Raw genomic sequence first — 24,991 nt, 5'->3', positions numbered from 1 at the left:
AAAATTAAAGGTTAAATAGAATTTAATGCTTCCAATAGAGACTGCAAAAAAAAAAAAAAAAAAAAAGCCAAACAATCTTGGCTTCTTTTTCTTCCTGAACTGCCACTTCTTTCTCTCTGTGCCCTTAAAAAATATATATATTTTGGGTGAATATTATTGCTTTTAATTAGTGTTTGATATTATTTTATCATTAGTTTGGAAGTTATTACTGCTAAGTACTGAAGGAAAGGACTGTACATTTTGTTGAGAGGAACACACTAATATTTGGCTTAAGCACGTGTACCACACTTGTCTTTGCCTGAAGACACACACACATGCACATAAATATATTTGTATTAATTATATTATAAACACCTAATCATGTATAACAGTGCCCTCTGTTCTCTGTTTTGTCTCATGTCAGAAATATATTTTTATGGCTTAGCATCAATGATAAACTGTAACTCGGATACTTAATTTAATCTGTGTTTAGATACTTGTTGCAAAGGCAAATCCACAGCTTCCTGCAGCTATTCTATCACCTACTGGACCCTGCATCTTTAGTGATCTGTGCAGAGAGGCTCATTTTAATAATAATAGCGAATACCTATGTCAGTCATGCTTCTAAAGTGTTTTTACAAGTATTATTTAATTCTCACAACAATGTGTTCATGATTTCATTTTAGAGATGACAAAATCAAGGCATACGCACCCAAGATCAACAGTTAGTAAGTGGCAGAGCTGGACTGTGAACACAAGTAGTCTGATTCCGGAGGCTGCTCTTATTAACCACTAAGAATGGAAAGATGGGGCTGCCCTGGTGGCGCAGTGGTTGAGAATCTGCCTGCCAATGCAGGGGACACGGGTTCGAGCCCTGGTCTGGGAAGATCCCACATGCCGCGGAGCAACTGGGCCCGTGAGCCACAACTACTGAGCCTGCGCGTCTGGAGCCTGTGCTCCGCAACAAGAGAGGCCGTGATAGTGAGAGGCCCGCGCACTGCGATGAAGAGTGGCCCCCGCTTGCCGCAACTAGAGACAGCCCTCGCACAGAAACAAAGACCCAACACAGCCATAAATAAACAAATAAATAAAAATTTAAAAAAAAAGAAAGAATGGAAAGATGGGAGTGATACTTAGCTTATTCCATACAACTGTAATCCTGCATTCCTAGAACCTTCCCATTTTCTGAAGCAATGTGACCACCGAACTGAATTCTTACATTCTTCACAAAAATAAGAAGAACAGAGTTTTTTCCACTGACTTGGGCATAGTTGATGAGGTGTGACATCTCGATTAGGAATAGTGAAGTGCTGCTGGGCTCAGTTGTGTGCGCCTGTAGTCCCAGCTACTTGGGAGGCTGAGGCAGGAGAATGGATTGAGCCCAGGAGTTCTGGGCTGTACTGCGTTATGCTGATGGGTGTCCACACTAAGTTCGGCATCTGTATAGTGACCTCCTGGGAGCGGGGGACCACCAGGTTGCTTAAGGAGGGGTGAGCTGGCCCAGGTCAGAAACGGAGCAGGTCAGAACTCCTGTGCTGATCAGTAGTGGGATGGTGCCCGTGAATAGCCACTGCACTCCAGCCTGGGTAACATAGCGAGACCCTGTCTCTTTTGTTAAGGGAATCCTATATCTCCTAAATGTTCCATATATCCCCTAAAAAAAAAAAAAAAAAAAAAAAAGGATAGTGAAGTGCTAACATTATTGGTAGCCAGTGTTTCTACCTCCTTGAGTAAGAACATAGATTATCCTAAATCCTGGGAAAGGTGTGGGCTCTGTCTCACTCTCCTTTAATATCCTACAATGCTACTACAAAACTGAGTGCTTATTGTGGTTCCACAAAGACTTTCTGAGTGATTCTCACTTTACTGATGAAACTGAGGCCCAGGGAGATAAAGACCTTGACTAAGGCATTACAGTAAGTGGCAAAAATTCCACCCATGGTCACAGGTCCATTTCATTTTTCACTTGACTATGTTGACACTTGGTGTTGATTTCTTGAGTTAATTTGTAGAAATGTTAAACTGCTAGAATTATTGAAACATACTGATTTGTTATGCTTATCATGATCATACTAGAATATACACAAATATCTTCATTATAGTGATCAAGCTGAGATTGCTGGTGGTTTGCTAAAGCAAATTACTCTCCAGATGTATTTGGGCCAGTAGCACTTTCTGGCTTCCTCATAGAGCATCCCTACCCTAAAGCAGGCTGGGCAGATCTCCTTCATATCTTCGCCACAAGAGTCTCAGGTGGTGTCAGACAAATGCTTTTGCTGTTCTTCCTCTGGAAAAGCTAATGAATTATGGTCAAGTGTGTTCAGGGTTCACAGACCAACCCACACGCCCAACTTCCTTCCCTGACAGTGCATTTTCCAAGACAATTTGAAAAGCACTACTGTCCAAACAAGAACCATTTTACATGGGAACCTTCCCATATGTCCTAACAACTTGCATCTTGATGGGTCTCTTTTATTTCTCTTTGCCCACTCATTATTACTGGTGTGTATACATTTTTATATGTTTATTTTCACTCCTGACCAATTATTAATAGGTGTCTAGTCTTTCATGCCTCTGAGTTTTACCATCCTGATATTAAGATGGCCAAAAATGTAGTCATCACACTTCAGATACTCCATTCTGCCTGCCTTTACCTGTTTTAGAAGAACATGTGAACAAAAGAATTTCATTAAAATTTCTGGAACACACTATGTGTAATGAAGGGTTTTAGTGTCACTGACTTTGCCATCAGATTACACCTGGACTAGAATTCTGACTCTGATAATTACCATGTGACCCTGAACAAACTACTTAACTGTTCTACACCTTAGTTTCCTTATCTGTAAAATGGTGCTGAGAATAAAACATCTCATAGGGCTGTGAGCATTAAATGAGATAATGCATGAAAAGTGCTTAGCACAGTACCAGTTTGTACTGAGCGTAAGTGTTAATTACTTATTTACATCTTCCATACTGACTGATATAGAGAGCAGATCTTTTCAGGTCTCCCCAATGGAAAGGGTAATGTGGGCCCAGAAGTCATACTTAAAATCTCCCCCATTATAATAAGGAAAAATACTGAAAAGACAAAGCTATAGGAGTCTTGTAAGTGTGTGAATAAATACCAATGGCACTGGCTAGCCTACTCAGTGTGATACACAAACACACACACAAAATAAGCAAAAGTTGTGATGTAGTCACAAATGCAAGAACAACAAAACAAAGAAAGAAAAACAGCATAAAAATTCTACCATGTTATATTTTGGGAACTAGTATCTTTATAATCATATATATTTAGGTATGATTCATACCTTTAGTTCCACATGCCACATTAAATGCCTGCCTTTGTAATTATACTTGTAAACACTATTATAAAATTATATCTTGGGCTTCCCTGGTGGCGCAGTGGTTGAGAATCTGCCTGCCAATGCAGGCGATAGGGGTTCGAGCCCTGGTCTGGGAAGATCCCACATGCCGCACAGCAACTGGGGCCGTGAGCCACAACTACTGAGCCTGCGCGTCTGGAGCCTGTGCTCCGCAATGGGAGAGGCCGCGATAGTGAGAGGCCCGCGCACCGCGATGAAGAGTGGCCCCCGCTCGCCGCAACTAGAGAAAGCCCTCGCACAGAAACTAAGACCCAACACAGCAAAAATAAATAAATAAATATAGATTTACTGCAAAAAAAAAAAAAAATTATATCTTTGTGGCTGAAAGTATACATTCATTTGTGAACTCCCCACGCTACAATTAAATTATGAAGGTAAGAAATAATTTTTATTTGGATAAGGAAAATAGCTTGTCCATGCGCACAGGTCCCCTTGTTCTTTGTTCTTCTCGGTTTGTGTGACAGAACCCCTAAACTTGTAGGTGCTGCCCCACTCTACCCCACCTCCCAAGTTTTCTCTGCTTGGCTTTCCTCAAAAATACATTCTATTCTGTTGTATTGAGCTCATGGGTATACAGATATTTATAGGCTTATTTCACTATAAGCACCCCAAAAACCATTAGGCAATTTTCAGGTCCAAAAAATAAAATAAAATAAAATTATATGCTGGGCAGTGTTGATGTTAAAGATCAAGGTATTTAGGAGACCTTCACTGCTCATCTCCCAATCTATTCTTGTTCTCAGTGACTTTGTGGAAATGTCACTTTTGAAAGGCTCTAAAAAATCTGACCTCCATAGCCTCTTTCCTTCTAGGTAGGGTGACTGTATTATACAAACAAATGTGAGTAATTATGACTGAATAAGGATTTTACTTCCAGCTGTGAAGAGCAGTCACAGAGGTGACATATTGGACTCCTGACACATTTCGAGGTTTATGGGAGTGGTTCACAAGCTTTTGGACAGTGAGGGACTATTTTCTGAGCACCTGCTATGTGCGAGGGTCGAAGCTGGGGGGTTATCAGTTAATTCACATTATGACTCAATGAGCAGGCTCTTTATATTTTCTCATTCTTTAGGGAAATTGAAGCTTAGAGAGCTTTCCCCCAAATCGCATGGCCAATAAATGACAGAGGTTGGATTTGAGTCAGGTATGATTCCACCATTTAATAAAGCTGCATTAGATTTTAAAGATTCCAAAAAACCTATTTAGTAAAGCTCTTATGCATCTGAAATAGTTTAAATACAGGAATTCCTAGAAGCAGGGGAAAGTCTTTGAGCCTCTTTAAAATCTTTACAATCTGATTTTAACAGGTGGTGCTAAATTCCTCTTCTTCCTAAAGAGAAGCTAATTTCAAAAAAGATCTGATTTGGAATACTGACATAATTAAAGCTATCAAATAATTTTCTTGTTCTCTTTACAAGATATTAAACATTTTGGATCACTGCTTACAATAATCTAGCTATATGTGGACTATAAAGTCTATCTACCACAAGGATAAATGTAATTTTCATAGTGACCGAAGGTAATTTTCCTGTGTTGTTAAAAATATATTTATACCGCTTTGCACATCACCTTCAGTTTATAATCATGGTTCATGAAAGTCTTGACATGTGAATATAATCTAGCAACATAGTTCATATATTTATAATTTTGAAAGAACAAGGGAAGCACCCTAATGTAATAGAAACAGCATAGCCCTGGGCTTTGTCCTCACATTGCCACAAGGTAGATGTATAGGTTTGTGTAATCCCTCAGTCTCTTTGAAGTCAGTGTCTTCAGTTATAAAATTTATTGGGTTGGACCAGGTGATCTGCGGGGTCCTTCCAGTTTTAAGGTTAATGATCATCATAATGAAGGGATCAGAGAGAACACACACTACACTAAAGAGGTTTTGTATGCTCTGAGCTGCCTTTTAGAAAGTTGGCAGTAGCCTTTAAATCAATCATAAACCAGAGGGCAGAGGTGCAATGTGTGAATTGAAAAGCTTCTTGCTCTTAATTTTTGGGTGCATTTCTGATACTGCAGAGTAGTTTAAACGGCTCTGAGTGCCCTAATGCCACACAAAACCCACATTACTCTAATCATTATGAAACCTTCACAGATGTGCACTGGAAAGATTTTTCTGAGGAAGCTGGAAAAATGAAACTGTAAATGCCTTCCAGCTGGCATGCCTTAATGTTCTTCATCTCATTGGAGATGTGTTCAGGTTAATTTCAGTTGATGACTGATAGCTCATCCAAATGTTACTCAAGATAATGTGGAGCAATTTTTCTCTCCTAGTGATGAACTCAGATAAGAGGGTGATTATTGAAAAAAAAAAGTAACTAACATTTCTCAATGGAAAAAAATGGTATCATTACAAAAACACAAAATTAAATTATAATATCTTTTTAAAAAAAAGAAAAAGACTCAAGGTCAGGATATAAAAAGCATAAGGCTAATTACACACATGCATATGGTGTACATTCTAGTTAAGTACTGAGGGAGTTAACACTTTTGTGCAAGGCTGGTTTAGGTCATGCCATTTACATCCTGCTGTTCACAATAATAATGATAAGAAATCGGCTGCCTGCTATCACTAAGTGCCAGATACAGACCATATGGCAACAAGGCAACATCAAATTTTTAAAAATTGCAGTTTTCTTGAGACTTAAAATACCTTGATAGCTTAAGACATGCAATCTATTGCACATTTCCTTAATTCCTTTAAATTCCTCTTCTCATCCTGGCGTTGCTGCTGGCTGCTCTTCAGCTGTTTAATGTGAATGTGAAAACAAGCAAAGAACATGATTACAAAACCACATATCCTGGAATCTAAGTTCTTTACTTGGGACAATTTCCTTCTTTAAATGATAGCTACTCTCTCTATAGAAACAGTAGAATTCCAGGAAGAAAAACATAAAAAGGGATGACAAGCTATTCAGACTTATGCATATAGGCAGACACATAAAATGTGAAGTGATTTCTTAAAAGTAAAGATAAAAATAATGGAATCATAGAATGTTAAAGCTGGAAGGGATCTCAGAGCTCTTCAGACTCACCCTATTGCTTTACAGAAAAGGAAACTGAGGCAGAGTTGTGTTAAACCACCTGCCCAGGAGCACATGAGAGTTACAGACAGAAATGAGTCTACAGTTTAGGCCTACAGACTTCCATTCTAGTGCTCCTTCAAAATCTGTATATTATATGTTTACAGAGTTAAAGATAATAGGGTTTCAAAGAATTAATTTCTGATGATTGAGAAATTGTTTGGTGTACAACAGATAAGCAAACCCAGGACTTCATGATTAAAAACAATACATTTCTAATAAATACAATATATATTTTGAGGAAAAGTTGAATACTTCTTTAATATGATTTTATCTGTTAACTGAATTAGTGAGTTGCCCTAATCACTCCATGCATCAAAAATTTTTGGTACAGATTTCAGAGTCATTCCACAAATCTTTTTCTATACACAAACTAAAAAGAGCGTATTTCTCATGGTCTGATGATGGATATCCTCTTCTGTAAAATGGCCTATGTGATCTAAAAGGTCCCTCTCAGCTCCAGCAGATTATGGTTCTATTGTACCCTGTTCACGATGAAGTGTGACTTTTGAAGCTGTGATCATCTGACTTCAAGGTAATTCAAGATTTAACTTTTGCTGGTTTAAAAAAGCCATCACTCTACAGTGTTGGTTAAAGTTACTTTTTGTTAAAGATAGTTTTATAACTTCAAATTATACTTAGACATTTCAGAACATCATTCTCAAGATAAATGTTCAGAAATTTCTACCTACTATTGATGAGACCATTAATCCATTGGAGTTTTTCTGTAACTCACACTTAAATGTATGAAATAAGATGCCCTTGAGACTATTTGCATCGGTGCAGAATTTTCATACTTTTTTATGTGAGTGCAATGTATTTTTAAAAGCATTTAAAATTAAACTGTATTCATCATTGAGATTGCATTAGACTTTTTATCTCTCTACATTTTCATATTTAAACTACATGATTAAAACCAATCCCAGATATCAGAGCATCAAAAGGACAGGTAATAAAAGTGAGGGATAGCCATGGGTAACAGGACTTTCAGGTACAAAGCAGAGTAAAAAATTGAGCTTAGAAACTTAAAGTTAGAGCTAACAACTGATTTATTAAGAAGTGTTTCTGTGATTCAATTTTGATTTGATTATAAACTACTCAAGGACTTCAAAGGGTAAAGATAAATGATTACTAAAGACCACAGTATGAATTATGTAAAAATCTATCACTGAATTTCAGAAAAGCCATTACCCATTTCAATTTTTGTCAAAATGGCTGATTCTAGGGCTGGAGAAAGGAGAGTCTACAGCATCTTGTAGCTCTAGAAAGAAAAGAAAAGCTCAAAACCTGAAAACCATGTGGGTGGGGTATATCAAAAAGATACAGGAGACAAACTGAAAGAATTCCCAGTGGCCAAAGCTGAATCATGCTGAGCGACAAAATAAATAACATAGTATTGGATTATAACCCAAAGTATAAAATATCCATGAATACACACCGATATAAATAAATGATTGAATAAGTAAATGAGGCAGAGATGAATCTCTTACACAGAAGAATTTCAAATAATTTATGTAGCTACTAATTCCTCAAGGAGGTGAATCTTAACTCCCTATTCCTTAAATGTGAGCTGTACTTAGCAACTTACTCCCAAAGAGTAGAAATAAATTTAAAAAAACATAACTTTACAGTGAAGAAACCTGGCAAATGCTATCTCAGTCAGGTGATCAATGTCAGCATTATCAGTGATAAGTCACATTGATAGCATGTACCCTTAAAATGATGTGACAAGAAAGGCACTTCACCTCTGTGATCTTCCCCCAAACCCGCAATCTCAACCTAAAAGAGAAAACATGATATACACTCAAACTGAGGGACATTCTATAAAACACATGACCAGTACTCCTCAAAACTCTCGAGGTCTTGAAAAACAAGGGAAGTCTGAGAAACTTTTAAGACCAGAGGAGACTAAGAAGGCACAATGACTAAATGTACTATGTACCCTGGACTGGATCCTGTAACAGAAAAAGGAAAAGGAAAATATGCGGAGAATGAATGAAATCTGAATTAAGTATGGAGTATAGTGAATACTAACATATCAGTATAGGTTTATTAGCTGTGACAAATGTATGACACTAATGAACTAACAATAGGGGAACTGGGTGTGGGGTATGTAGTAACTATCCATATTATCTTTGTAACTTTTCTGAAAATGTAGAACTATTCTAAAATAAAGTTTATTTAAAAACAAAGAAAGTTGATGATTTTGTTCTCTAAAGTTTCCACAAGGTAGGTTGCATGTTTTGACTGTCATTTTCTATTTGATTAAGTCTTGTTTGCCAAAAAATTCAGAATAACTAGGCAATAGAAGACTTGCTTAATGGCGACAGTTTATATGAGTATCAGATAGAGAAATAAATTGTTTCAAATTATGCTGCCCTCTGCCACAAAGCTCAAAGCATTTTTATAGAGTCATCACTCATTTTCTAATGTGATAAAACTTATGAAAGTGTGTTGTAAATTGTAAAAGACTATAAAACGTATACCATAATTAGTATTACTTTATGATTACTTTTATCATTATTCCTGAGATCTCAATAACGTATTGGTTGCTAAAGGGAGTTTCTACAGGTTCGATAATCATTATCTTCAAAAAGTTAATGTCAAAAAAATGGTGCCATTTAGCCCCATAAAATAACACTTAATGTGATTTTAACTGTGTAGTTGTGCCCTTAGGAGAATTATGTGTAATTGTCCAATTTAGTTGGTTTCTCTTGCCTTGGTCAAACCAAGTACTTCATATTCTGAGTGTCATATTTGATGAGCCATTTTAATACAGAAGGCTAACAAGACTGATCATATATTTTATATACATATAATTTGACCTTGAACATATAGACACAAGCTGAGTGACCTCAGTAAGACAAAGCTGCAGACAAGTAAGATAAACTTACTGAATATTTATTCTCCTGAGAACACATTCTTGGAGTATGAGTGGGTGATAAAACATTTTTGGATGAATTTGGACTTTTGCCATCTTTTGAGATAAATCAGTGGTTGAAGTGAGAAGAAAACCAAAGCCGAAATGCAAATACACTGGTGAGACAGACTGACAGTGGTGGGAAGCTGCTCTCCTGTGGTGAACTCTGTGGATTTTATTTTATCTAACCCAAGCCAATTGCTTTACAGAGCAATTAAATATAGGAATAACCAGTTTCAACCTCAAATCCTCTTAGTGAAGTGACTCTCCTACAGAATTAAATGCGTTAATTTTTTATTTATTGTTTAAAATAAAGACAAGGTGACATGTGGTTCCCCAAACTTTATTTTTACCACTCATCATGTGCTACTTAAACTAACCCTTTTCCTATCCTGTGGCCATAGACTTTATTATTTTCTAGAAACATACTGAAAGTCTTACCTGCTTGTCCATCACCTTAATCTATGTCATTTGCTGTCATTTATCAAATTCTCTGCCTGCCTGTGGGTGACAAATAGCATAGCTGGCTAGTTCAGGAAGACCCAGATCACTGATTCAAGGCATGTGACAAACAAAATGACACTCATATTTTACCTTCACTTCCAGAAGAAAGCAGCTCCTCATTACCACTATTGATTCTGTAAACATGTCAGTGCTGGTAAATACCTTTCTGACAATATCCACCTAATGAAACTCTGGGAGAAATGACAAGCCTGCCATTAACCTTTCGAGCAACTGATAGTGGTAGAACCAAAATTTATCACTTATAAAAATTACTTGTCAATGTTTTATGGGTCATTTATCTAACCCATAACTATTAATATTGGTTATAGTTTATTGGAGATAACTATTAATGAAGCAGGTTTGAACCTTGAAGAGTTAAGCCTTCTACAAGTAAGTTGTTAAAATAATTAAGTGAACAATCTCTAATTCTAATACTAGAAAAGAGGCATAAATACATGCTATCAGAATTCAAAAGCTTTTCCTGGGTCCAAACTCAGGGACATATTGTGGACATAACTCCATAATAACAACAATAAAATTTTATCCTAAGTGTGCAAAGAGACTCTATCAGAAAAGCAATAAAACTTATTTATTTATATTTCAGTGAGGAACTTGTCACAAAACCTGATATTTATCAGATTCTTCACAAATAGTTTGGGAAGTTTACTTTGTTCCTTCTCTTGTTTTAGTAAAATAAAAAGTAAAGAACGTCATAAAATCTAGGTATCTCGAATTTTATGTTAATCACAACTTTCTAATAACTGAAACATAAAGTAGCATGAAATTCACTGCAGGGTCCTGAATGCTCCTAAATCATTTCATAAGTTTTAAAAATATGTTGAAAAATTACATTCCTTTCATTACTTTGCAAGTCCTTCCATTGGTATTCCTAGGCCATCTGAGGTTTTAAAATCTCCCCTGTTAGTTCAATGTGTAGCCAGAGTTGAGGCCAGGGGCCCACGTTTCTCAACGTGTGCTCTGAAAACTACCTGCCTCAAAACCACCTGGGATTTTGTTAAAAATACAGGTCAGAATCTTTAGTGTTGCGCCTTGAAATCTATGTTTTTAAGAGGTCACCTGCATTACACTCAGGATCACTTCAAGGCTAAGTAGAAATATCGTAATAAATTCTGATTTTTTTCTACAATGAGTTATCACCTCACACCAGTCAAAATGGTCATCATTAAAAAGTCTACAAATAATAAATGCTGGAGAGGGTGTGGAGAAAAAGGAACCCTCCTACACTGTTGGTGGGAATGTAAATTGGGGCAGCCACTATGGAGAACAGTATGGAGGTTCCTTAACAAACTAATAATAGAGTTACCGTTTGATCCAGCAATTACACTCCTGGGCATATACCTGGAGAAAACTTTAATTTGAAAAGACACATGCACCCCAATGTTCATAGCAGCGCTATTTCCAATAGCCAAGACATGGAAGCAACCTAAATGTCCATCAACAGAGGAATGGAAAAAGAAGATGTGGTACATATGTACAGTGGCATATTACTCAGCCTAAACAAGAATGAAATAACGCCATTTGCAGCAACATGAATGGACCTAGAGATTATCATATTAAGTTAGTCAGACAGAGAAAGAAAATATCATATATCATTTATACGTTGAATCTAAAAAAATGATACAAATGAACTTATTTGCAAAACAGAAATAGACTCACAGACATAGAAAACAAACTTACAGTTACCAAAGGGGAAAGCAGGGGGGATAAATTAGGAGTTTGGGATTGACATATACACACTACTATATTTAAAATAGATAACCAACAAGGACCTACTGTATAGCACAGAGAATTCTGCTCAATATTCTGTAATAACCTAAATGGGAAAAGAATTTGAAAAAGAATAGATACATGTATATGTATAACTGAATTACTTTGTTGTATTCCTACAACACAAACTAATCACCAAACTAACACAACATTGTTAATCACCTATGCTCCAATATAAAATAAAAAACTTTTAAATAAATAAATAAAATTAACAACAAGGACCTACTGTATAGCACAGGGAACTATATTCAATATCATGTAATAACCTATAATGAAAAAGTATCTGAAAAAGAATATATATTGTATATGCATATATTATATATATGTATAACTGAATCACTTTGCTATACACCTGAAACTAACACAACACTGTAAATCAACTATACTTCAATAAAAGAAAAAAAGAAATGTCATAATGAATCCCAATTTTTTACCCTTTCTTATTTTCAGAAGCCTCCTAAAGCACAAACAATAGTCCCAGCAGCTGCAGCTTTACTTTGGTCCGTAGTGATACGCTTGCTATCACGATTTGTCTCATTATTTATTTATTTATTTTTGACTTCCCTGCTAGCTCAGGTTTTTGAGATCCCAGGCCAATTAATTTCTTAATTCATCAGAGGGAAGTGTCACTCCTGTCTTTTATTTTGGCATCAGCTTGGTACGGAACCAAGAAAAGTCTTTGAGGAAAAAAAAAAAAATTGTTCTTAAGGTTTGCTGGAATTTAGCAAAATAGGCAGTCCATGGACTACTAGTTCGGATATAAATTGGTACAGCCTTTTTGGAATATGGCTCTTTCATCTTGGGAAACCAAAGAAGATCATGTTGGATTCCATGGCAGGGTCAGTGATGCTTCTGTGAGTCAGACTTATTGACCCTAATACTACCCCCAACCATGCTGTAGATTTTGGGAGACTTTAATCTCCAGGTTTACTTCCACCCACATGCCTGAGCCAATATGAACCCCAAAAGACTAACCCTACAAGTGGGTTAGTCTTGTTACCTACTATTGTATGATCCTGGCATGGGCCTGTGGGCACAGTCATGGGGTACGTGATTCCTTCTTTCTTTGCAGTGTCCTTAAATTACTTTGCACGTGCTACCACAGTTATGTGTATCTCTGCAACTTGATGCACTTAGCAATTCACTGACAGCTCTCCCTCACACAGATATATCTGTAAAGGGGGCAAACATTTTTTTCTTATTGGATATTTTATGCATATTTGAAACAAAATAAAAAGCACTTTATAAATTAATAATAATAGCTACTATCTATTAATAATAATAGCTATCTATATCTATGCTGTATATCAGGCATGATGTTGGGCATTTCAAGTATATTATCTCTAACATTCTCACAGAAACTGCAAATAGGTAATATTGTTCCCACCTTACAAGTAAGGAAACTGAGGCTGAGATTGATAAGTCCAATATCATACAAGTAATGAGTAGAATCTAAATTTTAATTCAGATGTAAACTCAATAGTTTAAAATACAACCCCCAATTATACTTTTGCTGTGTTTTAACTGAATATTGCTAAACAGTACCTGGAACACACAGTAATTTTAAAGATTCATCTGGAGCCAGATGAATAGAACTTTGATTACTGCCAAGGTGAACTTGGGCAAATTTTTCAATTTCTGTGAGTTTAAGTTTCTTTACCTACAAAATGGGATTATATGAGGATTAAATAAGGACATGGGTGCCAAGAGCCAAGCCAACAATGGATCCTTATGACTATTTACCTTGTTCATTCATGCCCAATTATAGTGCTTACCATGTCCATATTATTATTTCATAGCAAATTGGAGCTGAGAGTAAAACGCATAGCTTGTAGGCCAAAACTTTAGGTTAAATTGAGAATAAAAGTTTGGATTTCTATCCATTCTGAGGAAAGAAATAATTATAAAATAATCTCACACCAAAAGCCCAATACAAAACCAGTCTTATAAAAAAGGCAGGGCTCCCTTACTGTCATATTTCACTGAAAAATAGCTAATTAACCACAGATTGCCAAATAAAGACAGATGAGTTCCTTCCCTCCAGTTCTTCCAGAAAAACCCTATTATCACTTTGCCAAAACAATGTGACATTTTCTCAAGGCTGGGAAATGCAAACAGATGAAAATAATACTGGCCTGAAGTGAAGAAATAGACACATAGAGAATTTCTCACTCAAATTTTTTGTCACATATTTTGTTGTTTAGTCAACTGTCCCATTCTCAGAATCTACAGGTGTGTTTGGAGGGCAATTCAAAGAAATGTTAAGAACTAAATGAAAGGAGAAGGACGCTCATGCAACAGTGCTTTGTTTTAATAAGTTATGAATAAAGCAAGCAACCATAGTTTCATATAATATTTATACAACACCAAGAAAATTAACGAGAGGATTCCCTAACCTTTAGGAATTTTAGAATTAATGACTTAAGCCTTGGCTTCTTTCCATGGAAGTCATGGCAGAAGTCACAGTGAGCCTCAGGCTCTTGTCACAAATATAGCAATTGCTCTTTACGACTTCACTAGAGATTCTTTTCTGTTTCAACACTCTCCTCAAACAAAATATTATAATATTAATTCACATCCATAAAAATGACAAATTCTATGGTTCCCTATCAGGCAGTGTTTTAAGGCTCCACTTTCAAACAGGTTTACAGGGAAACCCTCAGTATTCTTTAGGGAAGAATCATTACAAAGAGTCTGTGTGGACAGTAGTTAAGCAAAGGACTGGAGAGCCAGGATGCCTGGGCTTTGGTCATAAACCCTGCCGCTTACTGTGTGATTTTGGGAGGAGACTTAATCTCTTTGTGCCTCTGTTTTGTCACCTGTAAAATGGGAGTAATAAGAAGGACCTACTTCATAAGTTGTGATAAGGATGTAAAACATTGAGAGCACTACCAGGTACATAGTATTAAAACCAACTTTTTTTCAGGATAAGCAATTTGTCAGTCACCACCTAGCCATTTGACCCTTGAGTAAGTCACTTTTCTGAGTCTGATTTTCTTAATCTTAAAATAGGGAATATATATAGTACCTAGCTGCAGAGTGAGGGCTAAAGATTGTCTTTGAAACATGGCTCTGTGCAGCAAATATAGTTGTTCACTGCATTGTAACCTATTATGGATTTTATCTATATCTTTTATATCTTTTTTTACTTTCTATCTTATCATATAATTGCTTGTGTGTGTGTGTTTTTTCTCTCTCTCTCTCTCTCTCTATATATATACAAATTTTAGATTATTAATTCCCTGAGAAATGGAAGCAATGTATGTTTATATTCCATAGCACATAGGTCAGTATCTTAAATGTGGTGGGCACTCAAAAATTATCAACTGAGAAAAAATTAATATTAGTTTAATTTTAGTACTTTAGGATACACTAAATTCTGTGTGAGTCTCCTTGGCTTCACATTATGAATTATACAACACTCCCCAAGAACCTGGGAAATTAATATAGTAATATTTTCTATATCATATAGATAGAGGAAGTAGAGTAAAAGTTTGCAAGAATACTGAAAATTTATATTTTCCCTTTGATGATTTGCCATTATTTGTTTCTCTTATAAGCTCACAACCCACTAGAACCCAGATCCATTATTTCCATACTTCAAATGTAACTAATGCATATTAATTTTAGAAATTTCCTCAGGTAACTGAAACTGGTAACATGATCGAGTAAGCCATGCTCTTACACCTCCAATCAGCTTTCAAAGTGCTGTTTAATCCCACGGTTGTGCTCTGTTCTGTCCTCACCTCGGTACACCTGTGCCTGCTTCTATCCATGGAGCTGTCTTGGCCCAGGCACAGCTTCTAAATTCACAAAATCACAGGTCCTCAAGTATTCACTAATACTATCTTTTAGCAGCATATTGGTTTCCTACTGCTGCTGTAGCATGTGACCACAAACTCAGTGGCTGAAAACAGCACAAATTTCTTCTCTTACAGTTCTGTCGGTGAGAAGTCTGACAGAGGTCTCGCTGGGCTAAAACAAGGTATTGGCAGGGCTGCATTCCTCCTGGAGGCCCTGGGGGAGACTCCATTTCCTTGCCCTTTTTAACTTCTAGACGCCACCCACATTCCATGGCTGGTGGCCTTCCTCCTCTGTCCTCAAAGCTAAGAACAATGAGTTGAGTTCTTCTCCCATCACATCACTCTGACTTTTCTTCTGCCTCCCCCTTCCTACATTTAAGGACCCTTGTGATTACACTGGGCCCACCCAGATAATCCAGAATAATTTCTCTATTTTAAGGTTAGCTAATTAGCAATCTTCCATCTTTGAGCTTAATTCCCCTTTGCCATGTGAGGTGACATATTCACAGGTTCCAGGAGTTAGGACATGGCCATCTTTAGGAGCTCATTATTCTGCCGACCACAAGTTCTTCAAAAATATGTTAAACATTAGCACGTTGGAAAATTGACATTTTAAAATTGGAGTTCTTTAAGTAATTTGGGGGAATCAGACTTCTATAAGGGACAGATAGTCCACTGTTGGAAGTGCGCTCATACAGCAATGCCAAGAGGTTCTTTCATCTTAGAAGTCTGGTTTCCACAGTGACCAACACAGCATCATCTGTTGTTTTGCAGCCTGCGCTGTAGGGCACCCACCTCGATTCCGGCACGAACAAGTAAGTGACAGAACAGAGAGCTCTCCTAGCAAACACAGTTTCTAAAAGTCCACAGACTGAGGATTTTGATGCATAATTCAGCCTCTTCCAGCTTAGTCTGTTTCCCACTGTGTGCTTGGCAACATGCTGGACTCAATGGAAAGACATCATTCACATTGGATGGTTTCCACTGACTGTCAAGTTGACTGCAAAGGGAAATGTATGGCAGAGAACACCTCAAGTTCAGCTACAGATGTCAGAGTGCTCGTGTCACAAATGAGCTACAATCTGAATGCGGAGATTTGCTTCAGGTGGAAGCTGGCTTTTTAGACTTTCAATGTCCACCTTTAGCACAGCTTGTCATTGGTAGCATGGCCTTGGAATTAGACAGCCAGGTGCAAAGCCCAGCTCTTTCCCTTAGGAGATTTGTCATCATGGGCATTTTACTTTTTACGTCTCAGTTTCTGCACCTATAAAATCAATTATTGCTACCACATAGGATGATTATGAGGAAAAGTGAGGTAATGTATTAATATTTTAGTACAGTGCTTATGGCACACCATAAGCCCTCGATGGATGGCACTACTTTTACTTTTTCTCTTTTTAATCTGTTAGACTTCACTGCTTTAAATTCCAGCTAAAATATTAGGGAGAATATGAAAGGATATATCTTTTACCCATGGGAACAAGCTACTGAATTTTTACTCTACTGATATACTATTTGTTAAAATATTTCACTCTATAACACTGTAATTGAACAAAATGTTAAATCATTAAAAATGAAAATTTTAGTTTAAATGGCTTTCTAGCAACATGAGATGAAATTTCTTATTATTTTGCAAATTCCATTATTTGTGAATGTAGATTATTCCTGCCTTGTTTCCTTACCTCTATGCTTTTTGGTCTCTCACATCTAAATTTCATGGCATGGGTTAGATCCCTGGTCAGGGTATTAAGATCCTGCAAGCCATGCAGTGTGGCCAAAAAAAAAAAAAAATTTAAGAAGACTCTTTTTAGGTATTCCTCCAGATAGCTACACATAATGGTTTAAATCTCACACTAAGTTTATCTGAATACCATCTTCCACAGGGTTAAGTGGGCTTGCTCTATCTGCTTGTTTTTTCCTTTCTTTTTACTACCTTATTTCCTTTGCCTTTTTCTGCCTCTTCTTTCTCAGTTGTATACTTGGCAATATCTTAGAGCTCATGACCGTATCTGTTTTACATGTCCAGGGAAGCCTAATAGAAAGTTAGGAAATATAATGAACGGGTTCCCTACAGTCTTAGCTGGCAGACTTCTTCACTGGTTGAGTGCTGATGGGTCCCTTTGAATGTCTTTTATCTGAGCCCAGGTAATGAGAATAGGTATATCTCTTCTTGGAAATTAATGCTGTTTTTGTCATCTATCTCCAAAGATACAACTGCAGTTTGAGTGTGATGCAGCTCTCTTACTGCTTCCCCAACTCACTGCCCCCTGCTAGAATATAAATCCCTCAAGAGGAGCGATCTTTCTCTGTTTCATTCACCGATGCATCCCAACTGTCTAGAACACTGCTGGGCACATGGTAGGCACATGGATATTTACGGAATGAATTGCTCTTAGGGAACAAGAAGCCTAGCAAGGGTTAACCTTATGTAGGGGGAGGGATGTTGGGAGTAAGGCGGGCCAGAAGGCTGTACTATTTGTTCCCGAGAGAGCAAACATTAAGAAAGGTTTTGTGCTTTGGTTGCCCTCTCCAAATATCTCATGGTCTTGCTTTCATACTGTTTTTTTCTAAGATCTTTTTATCACAATCCTAACAACTACTGTATTAACGTAGTATCTTAAACATTCTTCCATAAGTACCACTTTTGAAAATATGTTTGGCTGAGGAGATCGCTCTCCCTGCTACCTACCCTCATATCAGCCACACCTCTGTGTGCAACTATTTCAGGGAGGAGACTGCCACTCTGACTTTGCCAAAGGACAAGTTATTAAAGGAATTATTAAAACAGAGTGTATAAAAATAGCATTAAATATTTATTTGTAAATTGTTGAACATATTCATAAAAATTGTCCACCTAATCTTCAATGCTTATGCTAAAAATTGATACCCCTGTGTCTGTAATCACCAGTAAAAACTATAGCTTCAATCTTCAATGTTTTCCTTCTTCCTCTTTTATTTCTTCTTGCTGTCTGTTTCTTCCTCTCCCGCTCTTCTGTAAATACTCACAAGGAACATACAATAGCCACAGTACGGATAGGTGCTGGCCTGCAGAGTAGAGTAAGGGGATTCCTATTGAGAGGTCCTCGTGGTCCTAATGGAGGTAACAGATGTTGTGGTCAACATGATCCTGTGTGGTAAGTTCTACAAGGAGGTGGGTTTGTAGGAGATGCTGTCTGAGCACAGAGGAGAGTAACTAACTTAGCCTATAGGTTTAGGGAAGCTTCCCAAAGGAGAAATCTTGAAAGAAGAGTAAGACTTCTATAGGAAGTCAAGGAAGATAGGAGATTTCACACAGAAAGAATATGTCCCTGACCCTGCTGGTTGCCCCTTCAAGTACATTTCCTCTTCAATTATTCCTTGCCATCTAAATCCTCACTTTGTTTTTCTGGATGTCTCATGAATCACTTAAGGCTTCGGTGCTCCCCAGCCTCAGGGATTAAATCTTGGTTGGTCTGACTCAATAGGAGCAATTCTATTACCCTTTCCATGGTCGGTTTAGAAAAGATTACTTCATTCCATCCTGGTCCATGAGACAGCTTTGAGAGAAAATTTGCTGTGGGGATGCTGGGACATCCTGTGTGAGGACAGAATGGTCTCTTCTGGTTTTTATATGCTATGTCAGAATATGAAGTTTGAAACTAATACAGACACTTGTCACCACAGGAGACAAATCTGAAGAAAAAGAGCTGTGTCTCTAAGTATGGCATTGGGCCATAAAACAAAAATCCTGGAACCACTAACTGGGACTAACTCTGATTTCTTGTTGTGTCTGATAATAAATCACTTATTTTGTAAGTTCTTTTGAGTTAACTGATAAATAAAAACAAAGTCTTAAGGGAATAAATTATCAGAGTTCCACAATCCGCATACTTACTGTGAAGGGCCAGGCTAGTGTTCCCTATTGTACTGAACTGAGTAGTTAAGGGTGAATAAGCAACAATTTTCCCAAGGCTGAGGATGAAAGACCAGAGCCAACTCTCACAAGCATGAGATGCCAATAAATAAAGACCTGAAGAAACTAGTTTGATTTTGTGGGAAAATGTAAGATGCCTTAGTCAAAATATGAATGCCAAAGATAAATTTTGCTAATCTCTGCAAGGATATAGAAAGTGAGTCTGGCAGCAAACGATAGGTTGGTCTCTCTGACATTGGTTCCTTTAAGCTGACAGGCTCACCAAGTAGACTCATTCATATAAAAGCCTGTCCCCAAACCTTCAAAGCTTTAATCATGAACCACTTGTACTGATTTTGTTTTACCACGTGAATCATTTTCATTTTACGGTTTCACCATGATCTTTGGTCTAGCATGCTCAGGGCTTCTTCACTGTTTTTCCCCTCCACTTTTCCCCTACATACAATTTGATAACTTCCTCTGTCAATACCTGAGGCTTCCTCAAAAAATAATCCTACCAATTTTGGTCAGCTAGGACCATCTCCTCTGGCACAGACTACTCTGAACAATAGATCTGCTCCAGCTTTATGAAGATCCTGGACAAGATCCACCAAAACCCCCTCTTATAGAGACAGAAAATTGACAAAGTTATGGAAAAAAGCCCATTCTTTTCATTTACCGATATTCAACATGTACTTGGTTTTTGAACATATAATTGCAAAGTGTAATTATCAACCTTACTTTTGCAGAGAACATTCAGTTATCTCAACGTCTATATTGCAAAATTATAAAAGAATTACTGAACCCACATTAATTCATATTGATGTAAATTTAGAGTATGTACATGTACCAAATAATAAAAAAAATAGATATAATAAATTAAAAGTAAATAATAATGGTGTTTATTTTCCTAAGATAGGTACATTGGGGCAGGTTCCTTAGACATGTGCTTAGATATTAACAGGACAAAACACTGTTTCATAAATATTTTCATAAAGAAGTTCTGGCTTTTCAGGATAACCTTTATAGTTCTTCCTTAAGCACAAGAGAACATTCCTATAAAATGGACAAAAACCTATATTTTTGGTTCTCATTGTTTCCCAAAACTATGAGCTAGACTGAAAAGCCACAAGAGCGAAACCTCACCACTCTTGTCACTTCTAGAATTCTAGTGCTTAACAAAATGCCTGACATATAATGGGTGTGCTGTTCTTTAAATATATTTTTTTGGAATCAGAAGTCTGAGTATTGCTTCAGATCTGTATCTGATGGTCTGAAAGCACTGAAACAAACTGTGGAGGTGCTGTTATCTAGTGAGTGTCACTGTGCTTCCAGAAGACTATGCCCTGTTTCTTATTTCAAACATGGACTCTTAGAGTTGAAGGGGAGTGAAGGGGTCTTTTCCATAGACCTCTCACCCATGTCAGCAAAAATGCCATTCGATTTCTGCTCTTTTTGGTCTTAGGGTGCTTGTTACATTCAATCATTTGTCTGAGGCATTCTTTCAGAAGAAAAACGAAGAAATTTACTCCATCTTCTATATGACTGTATTTTAATATCCAGAGGAATAGCTGTCTCTTCTGCATGTGAACAATCCCTAATTTTTTATTTGACACTGTTTCTTGATCCTCATCATCTTGATATTTAATCCTTTCACCTTTCTCTGGGACATGGAACTCTCCTTTAAAATGTGGTATCAAGAATTGAACTCAATACTCCTGATGCACTCTTTTTATCCCAATTAAAAATATAAGAATCCTAGAGAAAAGTTGAAGGAATGCTATATTGAACACCTGCATATTCTTCACCTGTATTCACAAATTTTAATATTTTATCTTATTTACTTTTTTCTGTCTGTATATAAATATACGAATTTTTACCTGAAGCTTTGATATTAAGTTGCTGACATTATAACACATTGCCCCTAAATATATTAGCACGTATTTCATAAGAACAAAAACATTCTCCCACATAACCACTATACCATCAACACATCCAATGTAACACTGCTATGACAATATACAGTCAACATTCAAATACCCCCAACTGTCCAATTGTTATTTATAGGTGTTTCTTTTTTTCCCTGCTCCAGGATCCAACCAAGGACCATGGTTTACATTTGGTGGTTATGTCTCTTTAACCTTCTTCAAGTTCTCTCACTTTTCTTTTTCTTTGATCATTTTTTCTTTTTTAAAGACTCTGGGATAGGTGTCTTATAAAATGTTCCACAATTTGAATTGATGTGATTGCTTTTTCATTATTACATACAGGTTAAACATTTTCACAAGAATATTACATAGGTAAAGTTGTGTCATATCACTCTATCACATTAAGAGGAGCATGGTATCAGTTGGTCCCATTACTGATGGCAAACATTTTGGTCATTTGATCACCATTATTTAAGATGGTGTTCCCAAACCCTCCTTTATAAAGGTCAGTATTCTCCTTTGTAATTAATCCACAATATGTGAGGTAATACTTTAAGACTATATGATTATCTTGTTCTCCAAGATTTATACCTATAGTTTTAGCACCTATTGATGACCCTTGCCTTCATCAGTTATTACATTGGCAGGTGCAGCATTTCTAATTTTATCCCTTTAATCTTTATTAGCTGGCATTCTAATATAATGAAGAGCTCTGCCTTTCCTGATGTGCTTTGAGTACTTTCGATCTCCTTTGTTCTGAATATTATACTCTTCGCATTGCAGCCTTAGATTGCAGTAAATTATTTTTCACCATCAGGTCACACAGTTCACTCATTCAAAGAACAAACTGTAGTTCCATTTGAACATGTAGAGTTTTAAATCATTCATCATATATTAGAGCATTAGAGTGTAAGAATTAATTAGATATATTCATATAATTCATAGGAGATATTGCTATTTCTTTAGCATCCTGACTTAATTAGTTTTTATGTTTTCAAAGCTCTCTATTGACTTAATGTATTTTTCTGGCCTCTTACTTCCTACTGGAGGTTTATCTACCTTCTGTCATTGTACTGCAGATATGTGGCTAGCAATAAAAATGATCACATAATATTTATGAAAATGATTGTAATTCTACCCATAGCTACAAAGTCATCTGCCAATGATTTTCTCCACATCAGTACTATATGTTAACATGTTAGGACATAAATGTTTTTATTACATGTTAAAATTAAATGAGAATTATAAACACTAAGTATAGGAATCATACAACACAATATTGCAACTTAATACTTCTCTGCAGAAAACCCTTGAGATACAGATACTGTTAATATTTAAGCATATTAATTACTCAGAAAATGGTCTAAACGGTTTGAAATTAGGATCATCTGGTCCACCTTTTTTTTTTTTTTTTCAGAGAATATGACACAGACTAGAGAAACTAAAAATCATTTCTTTTCAAGGACATTGGTATTTTTTTGTTTTGGCTTGGTTCATAAAATCACAGGAATTCCTGAATTGGTGTTTCTCTCATGAGTGCCATTTACAGAAGAAACAGATGGGACTTTTCTTCCCATAAAGACTGTATGTGGCTGCAGGAGTTAAACATATTTCTCAACTGCAATCTGGCACTGCTTTTTAATTTCTCAAATTGAAAAAAACATAAGGCAAAAATTATGAGCCATTTCTCTTGTTATTATACTGATTACACAGATTCATCATGAACAAGACAGATGCTAATTTGTGCATAAAGCATATTCCTTTTGACAGGAAAATATACATAAGTTGTGGATGAAAAAAGACAAGGATAGTGTTAAAACCATTTTTCGATTTATGTGGAAAGTTTCCAGTGAAAGACATGATCTCCTGCTTTATCACATCAACAATAATTCCTAGATACAGAATGTCAGTAAAGACACCCAAACAAATCTCTTTCCATGGAGTCCGGTGGCTTGGCAATTGGGAATTTTTGAATCAGTGGTGAACCCAAGCAAATCAAGGAAGGTGACTGTGATGGAGAGAAAACAATGAGGTCACCTGTGCCCCAATTTCTTGCACCATTTCTTCTGCAGAAATTCCAATGTGACCGTCAGCAACTCCCTTAACATATTTTGGTTTCTGCTTTCCTATTTCTAAATTCAAGATATTTGGGTCACATGCTGGCTGTTTACCTTTTAGCTATAAAATCTGATATATGGATTCTATTTTTCAAGCTATGTAGAATAAGTTTGTGGTCTAAAGTTGAACTGATATAAATTTAGAGTCAAATAACCCCCATGACAGGTGGATTTTCCCCAAATCCCATTATGACCTAGAAAATTTGGTATTAAAAGCAACTTCCCTCCTGATAATCTTATAAGTACTTAAGTGCCAGAAATTCAAGACCTAGTCAGTAGAACAAGAATGATATCTGCCAAGAATGATGGCAAAGCAGAGTTTTAGAAGAGTGGAAGATTAAAGCTTAAAGCTGGGAGAATGTCTGTGGTGATGGATGAACTTCTATTTAACCTGTAATAAAAATCATACTTTTCTTTCAATGCCTAGTCAAAAAGCTACTTACCCCATAACACCTTCCCAATTGCCCCTCCCCCATGCTCTTTTCCATTCTGTTTCCCTACCACTTTGTTCTTTGTCCCTTTGATGTGGTCTTCTATTAAAATTATCTACATATTAATTCCTCCCACTGTTTTGTAAATTTCTTGAGCCTTCAGACACTTCTCTTTCATTTTTGTGTTCATTCTTCCGTTCTCTTCTCTCAATATTCTCCCACCCCTACTCCCAGACCACATTGTCTAAATATTGAGTAGAACCTACTCAATATTTCTTTCTCAAATTTAACATTATTTCAATTGACAGATGTGAATATATATGTCAGAGCATCAAAATCATTGAATTTGAACAGTTTCTTGATTCATTATGACTGTAGGCAGTTAAGTACCCATCAATCTCTGGCAGACAAATGTTAAGATTTACCTGACTGAGCTTGCTGAAGTCAGGGACCATGTCTTGTCCAGCTTTGCGCTGCCGGCACTGGTCATGGCATCTGGCACCGAGCATGTGCTCTCTTAAGGCTTACTGAATGGAAAAATCCTGACCTATGAGCTAGGTTAGGATTAGATGGGGAGCTGTGTAGAGAAAACAAAAGATTAGTTTTTTCTTGGATGAATTCAAAAGAGACTTCCAAGAAAATAAATAAGGGATTGCAGCTCTCTATGAACCATATTATCTGCAATATTTTCAGAGTGACTAGTCTTTAACTAACTATAGTTGACCCCAGAGCAACTCCGGGTGGGGAGGTGGTTAGGGGCGCTGACCCCTGCACAGTCCAAAATCCACATGTAAGTTCACTGTCTGCCCTCCCTATGTGGGGTTCCGGATCTGTGGACTCAACCAATCAGGATCATGTAGTACTGCAGCATGTATTTATTGAACAAAACCTGTGTATAAGTAGACCTCCACAGTTCAAACCTGTATTGTTTAAGAGTCAACTGTAGTCTCATTTCAACAATAAACAACTTTTTGTGAAAATGACTCTACTACCCAAAGCAATCTACAGATTCAATGCAATCCTTATCAAACTACCACTGGCATTTTTCACAGAACTAGAACAAAAAATTTCACAATTTGTATGGAAACACAAAAGACCCCGCATAGCCAAAGCAATCTTTAGAACGAAAAATGGAGCTGGAGGAATCAGGCTCC

The 24,991-nt window shown here is 36.8% G+C and overlaps 1 pseudogene across 1 annotated transcript in view; it reads right to left on the bottom strand.

Annotated features, from left to right (window-relative positions):
• Positions 1 to 2,449: 2,449 nt before the first annotated feature.
• Positions 2,450 to 24,991, bottom strand: part of LOC309659564 (14-3-3 protein eta-like) — a 114,438-nt pseudogene continuing 91,896 nt past the window's right edge. The window contains exon 5 of the transcript XR_014268355.1: positions 2,450 to 24,414. The product of XR_014268355.1 is annotated as a 14-3-3 protein eta-like (transcript). The remainder of the gene's footprint in view (positions 24,415 to 24,991) is intronic.

Source organism: Balaenoptera physalus (genome assembly GCF_965194825.1).
Source record: "Balaenoptera physalus genome assembly, chromosome: 4".
Classification (NCBI taxonomy): domain Eukaryota; kingdom Metazoa; phylum Chordata; class Mammalia; order Artiodactyla; family Balaenopteridae; genus Balaenoptera; species Balaenoptera physalus.
This window is presented reverse-complemented; position numbering and strand designations above follow the sequence as displayed.